This window comes from Haliotis rubra, unplaced genomic scaffold (genome assembly GCF_003918875.1).
Source record: "Haliotis rubra isolate DU_JTF1 unplaced genomic scaffold, ASM391887v1 Scf70, whole genome shotgun sequence".
Lineage (NCBI taxonomy): Eukaryota > Metazoa > Mollusca > Gastropoda > Lepetellida > Haliotidae > Haliotis > Haliotis rubra.
In genome coordinates, this window is record NW_025767413.1 from 1,127,093 (window position 1) to 1,137,202 (window position 10,110).

Here is a 10,110-nt window from a genome sequence, read left to right on the forward strand (position 1 = left end):
CAGGGAGAGGTAGAGAGCCCTAGGGACTGTGATGTAACCCAGGAGGGGGAGCACCCCTATTATCTCTGTGTCCCTCCCCCTATTATCAGGCCATCCATCAAGCCAGTGCACTGACCATCTGCAACTGGCATCATCTGCATCTCTCATTACTGTTGTTTGGACAAAGCAGGACCACTGACAGAAATTCATTTACTTAATACACGCAATGGGGTCGGCTTACACAAATAAACAAGGGGCTGACATGCCTCATCTCCATGACCCTGTATTGGCAGTGTTATACACGTACACAGTGACAGGCTACAGCCTGACTCTTTAAATTGCTATTACCACTGTTTGTTGTTCTAAATCATTCTGGCACAAATTCTATCAATTTTCTTCACATTTTCAGGTGATTATCATGTTTATATAAAAGTGAGGATCCTTTCCATAATCTCTAGAAATCTCTGCTAGAAGTTGAATTCATTCTTAACATAATTTTTATCAATAAAAAAACACAAAATTGATATCTAAACCACTACCAAAACATTTCAGATCAATTTTTATGTGATCAAACCCGTTAAAAGCAATATAAAAACTTTGATTCAAACAGAAACTTTGGGGTACTCTAAATGATAATAATTTCACGACCTATCACTTTGAAGAAGAAAGTGATTCTTAATTTGTGCACAATAGATTCCCTATTATCTGACATATTGAAAGCAGTTACTCATCGCCAGCAATGATGACATAACCTGTTAAGCATGTCAAGACCAACAGTGATGTCCATGTCAGAAGATTCACTTGTCCACATCGGAAATTAACGACATTTCATCCCGCTGTTCATTTTCAAGTTGTACTCACTTTATCAAAGCAGCAGCAGCAGCAATAAACAACATTGACATGAACATAGATATACTTGTACATGTCAAGGCCTCCACTGGTGGTGCTTTTCTCTGATTAATGACTCTACATATCACTGTCTTAATTAAATGCATTTGCATGTCAAGAAATATGGACACCTTCAATCCTCTTGTGTTGTAAGTTATGCAATGTCTTGTTCTGAACTTTTAACACATGGTTCATTCACAAAGGAATATTACTGAGTCAATGATATGGTTTCAACAGTGATAACAATTTTAAAAGAGAAATGTGAGACTTTTTTCCAGTGGTACTTTCACAGCCTGTACTTTGAAGATGTTTTCAATAAGAGTAATGTATGTTTCTGGGAGAAAAATATTAACTTGGACTTTGAAGATGTTTTCAATGATAGTAATATATGTTTCTGGGAGAAAATATTAAATATCAAAAAGAGATGTTATCAGAACATGTTTTCTCTGACTGTATGAACAGTTTTATGGGTCATATTTCTATCCGTTATTTGCATTTTTAAGCAGCATCAATGATAAACTCAAACATACTATGTGTGCATTAATGAAGCAAATATAGATGAGAAAGATTCCATTCTCTTAAAAGTTCCATAAATGAAATATTCCATCAAGTCAGCCTGGGAGCCTGGAGCTTCTGTATAATGAGGTGCTTGTCCGCAAACAAAATGTTATAAAGAGGAGTGGTCAGTTATTACATGGCTGGACATGCAGGCCCCTCATGAAATATTCAGTTTTCCCCCTCCCCCTTCTCTGCCCCATGTAATCCAACCAGCCCTATCTCCCCTAGCAATGGCTATCACAGCTGACAGCACATTTTTCTCTCTGACAGATTATGTAATACTACAGAGCCGGTTAACCCTCGACCTGCTAACAACAGCCAAACAACTTGCTGAGAATGTTTACATTGTTTATGGAAAGAATTCTTAGAATTTGGAATTTAGGTTTATTGCATCGTTGGTATTTCTGACACAGAACAATTAATAAATTATAAAACTCCACGTCTATAAAATTGTTCAATGATCTTATCACTGTTTTATTTATTTGCAAGTTTATGGAAAATATGACAGCAGAAGAATGCTCTTTTGTGAATGTTTTGTTGATTAAATAAAATAAACAATTACTTTCCCTACTTTAGCCAACAGTTCTGACATGTACACAAGCAAATAAGCCATGAGGTTAGCTTTTCATCGAATCTTACATCAGCTGAACTTATCACAAGCTTGCAGAATTTAGTGTTTACTCTGCTTAATGTAGTGTGGTTTCTTCATTCAGTTATTATGCAACATTATTTCACAGCATTAACACTTTCCCCCTTACTGATTTAATTCATTTTCTTCAAAGCCCCTACACATGGTCACTATATGTTTATGCAGAGCTAAACTTCAAAGGCAGCCCTGCACACTTCACGCCAATAACATCAAAATAATGGAGGATGAAGGTTATGAATTTAGCAGGTTGATAAATTATGTACAACCATCATGCAAATGTATGGTGGCAGCAAAGGGTTAAAGTGCACTTTTGTTGCCAGGGTACTTGAGGGAATCCCTTTATGAATATTTCCCAAGTTAATCTGGGAGAGCATGCAATTACAAACACTCACAGAGCTTGATTACATCACTACACAGAGAGGACACAGCATTCAACAGCTCAGATAATTGGCCAGATGTTAATTAACCCCTAAAAAGTGATTATATTCTTTCTGGATGACATGACTGCAGTTATATACCATCTGTCAGTGGAGGGGGAAATGTGTTTAGCTCCCTATGGGTTAATCCTCTGATGTAAGGGCTTGAGCATGATCACTTTAACACACTGAGCTCACACAAGATTCTTCAGCCTTTTCACAAACATGACATAATGTGGCAAATTCCACAGAAATTGATGTTAAATATTTGAACAGTGTATTTTTGTGTTGGCTTTTGAAAGGATGATTGAAAGGATTAAATTTAGTTGATGTAAAATGATATTTAGCGGTTGAACATCATGAGGAAAAAAGCACAAATTTAAAGTAGATTAAATTTGTTGATCATTACGATAATAATATTAAATTATGTGCAAAAACATTGAATGCATCTATTTGTTTCCTAGTGATTATGTTAGATCATGCAATAACTACATTGCCTTTCAATTATTACTGGACTGACAGTTGCATTGTGACATATCACCCTTTTGTTGATAAGCAATTTAGATTAAATTATCACAACATGCTTTTTGTGAACTTTTTCACCGTCATACAGATTAATAGGGAGTCATTTGATATTTTCACATAATTAAAGACCAATTACACATCTGCTTTTTACTGATAATCTGTGGAGGGTCTTTTCCTAAGACAAGTGAGTTTCTGTTTCTCATTTTCTATTCTTATCATGCAACATTGTGTTTCTTTATTTTGTAATAAAACGAGTGCATTTAACAGCTGGTCAAACTCTAAGGAAATATAATCAAACAACTCATCAATATGATCATTACTATTCTTTCCATTTAAAATATCAACCAAAAATGAATTCTTCATAATTAAAATAGAACAAATGTGTCAATGGTGATTTCAAATCTTTTTGATAATTCGTGAAGAATTTCTCATCAGGATAGCATATAAATCAAATCTTTATTTGCTTTTTTCAGAATATCCATATCAAATAGTAATACAAGGATGAAGCCAACCTGGTATGTGAATATCTTTGATCTTTGACTGAGGAACATATGGCAAACATTGATATCATCCATGACATAAAAATGAATTCTAATACTGTGTACAAATTCGTCTTCAACTTTTACAGTTTTAACTTTGAAAGCATCATAAAATCTTAAGATATATTTTCTACCATTCCTTATGTTTTTACTGGAACAATTCAACTAATTCAAACCCATAAACAGGCTTTATCTGAGATATAGTTACACTTACAATTAAACACACATCTGCAGGATCATTCCAGATGACACATAAATATTTAACCAATTAAAATATGAGTGAATATAATTTTTTGCACGTGTCTATGTGAAGGAAATTCTTTACAATTCATATATTTTAAGATTACACTACAAACATATTTTTTTAAAAAGAGCCTTTTCTTTATCTATTGCTGCAGAAGAACTATCTAACGTATGCAACAATTTAACAAATATAAAACATACACATTATTTGAAAATACACAAATATTAACTGTTTGAACATTTTCGTTTGCAGCAGTTATAATTGTAAAACTTATGCATGCATTCTAATTCAACGCATTCCCTTGTATTTTATATCAGAAGAAAAAACATATTCATATGCAGTAATTTACATGTTTGAGTTTCGTGTCTATAATATTGTGTGGAACAAATTAGCAGTAATTTAATCTGTGAGAACAGTTGCCAATGTTGCCACATTTTACTAGAATGTTTGCAGTAATGTCAACAATAATGAATAAATCTAATATCATTCAAATACTCTGAAACATGTAGTTAATTCTTGAAAAGACTTCATGTTAAACCATGTCATGAATCCAAACAACTGCTAAACACACTGACTCCAATAAAAGCTCAAATAAACTCATGTGAACATTAACATTAAAGTGAAGCATCCATTCACTGGACAACAAGAATACTCTTCTACAATGCCTTGCAAAGTAACGTGATGCATCCTTACCCATGCCATGAGGTGTCTTTGCTGCTGTAGTCACTAAAAATGTCCTTCATTTTGACAGTGGTCAGTGTTTTTCTGCAACTTCCTAGGTCAATGACGGAACTGTCCAAGCTGTTTACATGGCACAATCTAGACACTGGTCATCCACTAGCTTTGCCTCTCTGACCATCCTTCCATCATCAACACGAACAAAAAAATATGTTTGAGTAATGTCCAGTGTTCCTGTCCAGAGACTGTAATCAGCTGTCCAGGCTAGTGGTCAGTCTTGTGTCCATCTATCTATCTCCCTCAGTCAGCCAGCTCAGCCCAGCCGGCCAACAGCCATAAATAATGAGCAATAGCTGACCACTGGCTAGTGACTATAGCATCGTATTCACCAGTGGTGTTATTGCTGCATATACCACACTGACTGACCACTGGTCTCCTGTCTGCTTGGCTATCTCTGCTGGTGTTCTCGTGTGGTGCAAGGCCAACACTTGTAGTAGTGGAATACGTGTTTTATTCCCTTACTGACCACTCGGCACTGACCACTGTTTTTAACGGAAACAGCTCTGTTGACTTGCTTCGACCAACTGACCAGTGGTCACTTTGGTGTACAAGGAGATAACAGGACCTTTCCAAACACAACTGAAGAATGTTTAACAAACGAAGCAGATGACACCTTCTTTGCCTGATTAAGAATGAAATCAAAAGCCGATTGCGATATATCTACGTCTATCGGCCGGAAAAGACGTCAGTTGACAGGATGCAATAGCTACTGCTGTACGATGCTACTCTAACCGAAGTCACTCCACAAAAGGAAATATTTTTAACATCACTGCACTGACCAGTCACATGACTTCAAGCTGATAACAATATGACATAACCTTCTCTCTTATCAGTGGTCACTGCTCTGGTCAGTTCAACATTGTGACCACTACATTGCTCCAACCAAAAAACACCCCAGGACATGCCACTTGACCAGAACAAGCCTGATTTATTGCACCTTTATATTTACTGAAAGCAAACATTAACTCCACTAGGAAAAATCCCCAAATTACAGCACTCACAGTTAATCTATCACACCTACCCAGTTATTGTGAAGCCCGAGGCACGTATCACCCCTTGTATTGTAAGAGTTGGCTTACAAAGGACCTATCATTGAGCTCAATGTAAATCTCATCTAGTGGAAAAATTGAAATGAAAAACTTTATAATGATGATCCACCCCATAGGGTGAAAATCTGCTGTCGTGTAGACAGATGGTATGGTGTATAATTATCTTACATACTGGCCCGTTTCCAAACCTATAGCAAGTTCAATTGGGAAAGTTTAACAGAAATATCTCATGTGCAGCATAAAACAAATCAAGCATTCTAATTCCAAAACATTCATGATGAGAGTAGTGTGAACTTTATTTTTATGTTATTTTCAAGCTTCCTTTTTTCCTCTGAGGACACCATTTGGTTCTTCAATTATAATAATTTTTATATAACAACAAATAATTTAAAATGCTTACACAAATGTTAAAAGGAATTAATTCCAAAATCTAATTCATTTTTACAATGTGTAATACTCAACAATTCCGTTAATTAATCAAGACAAAATATGATCAATAGCTGATATATAACCTAAAGGAAAGTGGCCAAAAAACAAATGCATGTTACCATCAGTGCCAAACTGTCTTCTACTCACCACGGAAGTCCACTCCTTATTATGTCCATTTAGAGGAATGTTCGTTAAGTTTGTACCTATTGTCTATATGTCTTGCTTGTGAATCAAAGATGAATTGATGATGAGAAGCTGAGCAAGTCGACTCATATTCAATACAGGCTCTTCTGTTATCCTCCCCCCACATAAAAATGCCTTTATATGTTGCAAATGTCACTCACTCCAGCAGACTGGAAGGCTTTCTTTGAAATATATGACATGATTCTATCCTACAAAATGTGAAATGGCCATTTATTTCCTTCCATCAATTAGATGTGGAAACCAATATACTTTGAAGGTGAGACACCGTGTCTTTCTCTTAGCAGATGGATTTCACAATTTCTGTATTTTTTGACACTATTGGAAAAATGTTTATTAGGCCTGAAATTCTAGAAAGAGGGTACAGTGTCATCATGATGATTGGTCGTTAGGAGGACTTGTAGTTACTGAGTCTAAAAATAAACAGAATCACAGTGGGCAAATATTCATTTAATAAGGACTGGGGAGAGAGAGCAATGTCATTTCTAATAGAATATGTCAGACATATTCAAAGTCATGAAAACTCTAGATATGAAATCTAAAACAATGCAATATATTGGTTTAGAGCAAATGTCAGTGAAAATGTAATTTTGTAAATTATTTCGTGTGGACATTTTCATTTTCCTTGTGTTAATAGACTAATAAGATATATCTAATGGCCATACTCTTCACTAGACATCTCAGGGTGTTTAGACCACTAATTATACATTTTAGATGAAAAATATTAACAATGATAATATATCAGTTATTGTTCCACCTGCATCATTAACAAGATGAATTAAATTAAAAATAGTATTGATTCAGTCAATGGAAATTCAAGTCTAGACACATGAGGGTGTCATGAAGTTTATTACATAACAGCCTCCTTGCATGAAATACTGACATATTTCATGATCATTACTTCTAATTCTGTTCAAACAAAACTGTTTCTAGCATTAAGACAAAAGACATCAATCTCTAGCTATTTCCAGGATGTCATATTAAAAAAATGAATTATATTTGATTTTTATGAAGATAGCATCAGATCTTATACTTATTGAAATACATCAAATGTTTGGATGAGGCACTGACAAAATGTCTTTACATCAAGTTTAACATGGAACTACATACAACTATGATCCATGGTTAATGCTGCTTCTACGACATTTTAAGGTTTTACATGAGAAAAAGCTATTTATTTCCTCATAATAATGACTGTAAAAACATCAAATCCAACATATTCCGTCCTCTGTTGTTTTGTGTATGTCGTGAATATTCACATATTGGTTTTTCTGAAAATATCCTGAAATTTGATGAGAAACATATAAAATGTTCATATCAATACGAGAGTAATGTGTCAGCCAAGTATGGACCATTACTCGGGTTGGTTGTTATCCATCTCAATTTTGACTTGATTATTACAATGAATAATGTAATAAATACACATACAAATAATAATGTACAGTGTTTCTGGCATATTATTATTTTATTTTCAATATATCCTAGGGACACTGACAACAGTGGTAATAACCCAGCACCTGTTACAGTTTCACCAGCAGAATACATACTTTTTTATTACTCCGAAGACATTTATTTCTCATAACATCAGTCAAATATATTTCTCTACATTTTATATTTTCATCATTAGCAAATGTGAAATGTCAGTTCCAGAGAATAAATAGTCTTTGTCTGCCAAAACAGATTCGAAGTAAAAGGCAAAATACCTGTGGTAAATATATGAATGGATCACTGAACATTAGACATGACACCAGGTGTTCACAGAAAGGACAACCATTGTTTTCAGGAAGTATTCCCTCAATCATATTATCAATGCTGCTAAGCAACAACATAATAACAATACCCAACCCAAAATGTATAATGTACTGTCATGTGACTACTGAATCACTGAGAAATTATAGCATAAACCTCCTCAAAACATAAATTCACACCAAAATCTTGTCAAAAACATCTACCGAGGAAAGTTTACACTGACATATAGACTTGTGTTTGAAAAGTTTAGCAACAAACAGAACAAACAAGTGGTTATTGTCAATCAAGCCATCACAATACCTCATTGTTACTCATCAGGAGATTTCAAACTGATGAGAGAAGGCTTCTCTTTCTCCATTCGTTGTGTAGAATGTAGACGCAACGCAGTTGGATATGACAAATAAGTTTATGACGGAAGATAAAAGCCCTTGAATACCACTCCCCTTGCTTCTCCACTGTCCGAGGAACAAAACATATCTCAGCTGATTGAAGCAGTTTTGAGGCCCACTTAGGGTTGCACCACTGTAGCCATCACCTGAGTGGCCCAACCTTCATTCCTCAAATATTATTTGTTTGTGAAAAATGGTCTTGATGCTTGTGTTCAGAAAAAGCACTGTATTTATATATAACTACAGGAGTCATGGTGGTCAAATGTTGGAGGATTGATCAAATCACTTATCAAGGTTATCACTGTTGTTTTAGGAGTCCTGTGGTAATTAGAATGTTTTTAGCTTCAAACTATTGTACATTGCTCAAGTGAACTTACAAAACACAGAATTTAAACCCCTGGGTTTCTGTAACACATACACTCCTTAGTAAAATAACAATTTGACAATATTCATAAAATCTTAACAACTCCAAAAGACTAAGAACATATGTCACAGTAAGACAAATAGGAACATATGCACAGTTACTTTATCCTATTACATGAATATCATTATTTTATAACACTATCTTTTTAATGAAAACGTAATACAAACAGTATAACATTAAAAGGTGTTATAAATAGTCGCTATCACATTTATATGGAAAACAGACTCATGAATGTGCAGCGTTATTGTTGAAAGTGGGTCTACTTGAAAGACTAATTTTGCCTTATTTATGTTTTTAATGTCAGATAAATGGTGTTCCAAGTTTCAGAAATTAATTATCACATAACCATCTCCTAGGTATCATTAGAAATAACACTGGCATTTCAAGTTTTATGGCTTTGTAACAATATCAGTGTGTCATCATATCAATTCTTTTTACATTTTAATATTCCCCTGGAGCTTTTCAAACATCGTTATTGATATCTCAAATACAAATATCAAATAATCTTCAGTGTAATGGCCATAAGATGACAAAATTCTCTAGTTCAACTATGATTGTTATCCAAGTTTTATTCTCATAACTGTGGTGGATCAAGTAATCCCTCTCATAAATCTGATTAGTTTCATTAAGAAACAAATACATACAGATATTAAAATCCTACAAAATATTTTTTACGACTGAAATAGGTTTAGTTTTTCCCATTCTGTCATACTAATGTTATTAACTTGTTTAGGTTAATACACTTGATTTCGTAGTCATTAAGTTACATGCAATTTTAGAATTTGAGATTTAAGTTACTTTCAGCATTCTTAGCAACAACATGACTATACATCTCCCTCAAATCACTGTCTTCTGACTAGAACGGAAGATGAAATTCAATCCAAAAATATCAGTTTCGGCAAACACAGGTATGAACTATTCCCAGATTAACCTGCAAACTTTAACCCTAACACAAAACAATGTCAAAGTACAGTGTGTGCAGCTTAATCAAGAACAGCCGAGACCTCCAGTAACTGTAACATTTTCCAACCCACACAGGCCTCCAGTGACATCATAGACCGAAGGAACCTTGGACTCAATCAGCAAGGACAGGCTTACACAAAATAGGATATACACCTCTTAACAATGGGATATAGACCCTTATCCCTGTTTTTAAATGCGTTATCATCAGACTACCATATTTGTAAGGAGATGGAGGGCACTACGAAATCAACATGGGTCAAAGGTTGCCAGAAGATGCAACAGGGAGTGACATCCCTTGTGAACTGTATTTGTTTCCGAATGCTATCACTTGTTTTCACCACTTAAGTGTTTATTTCTCTTTGGGACATGC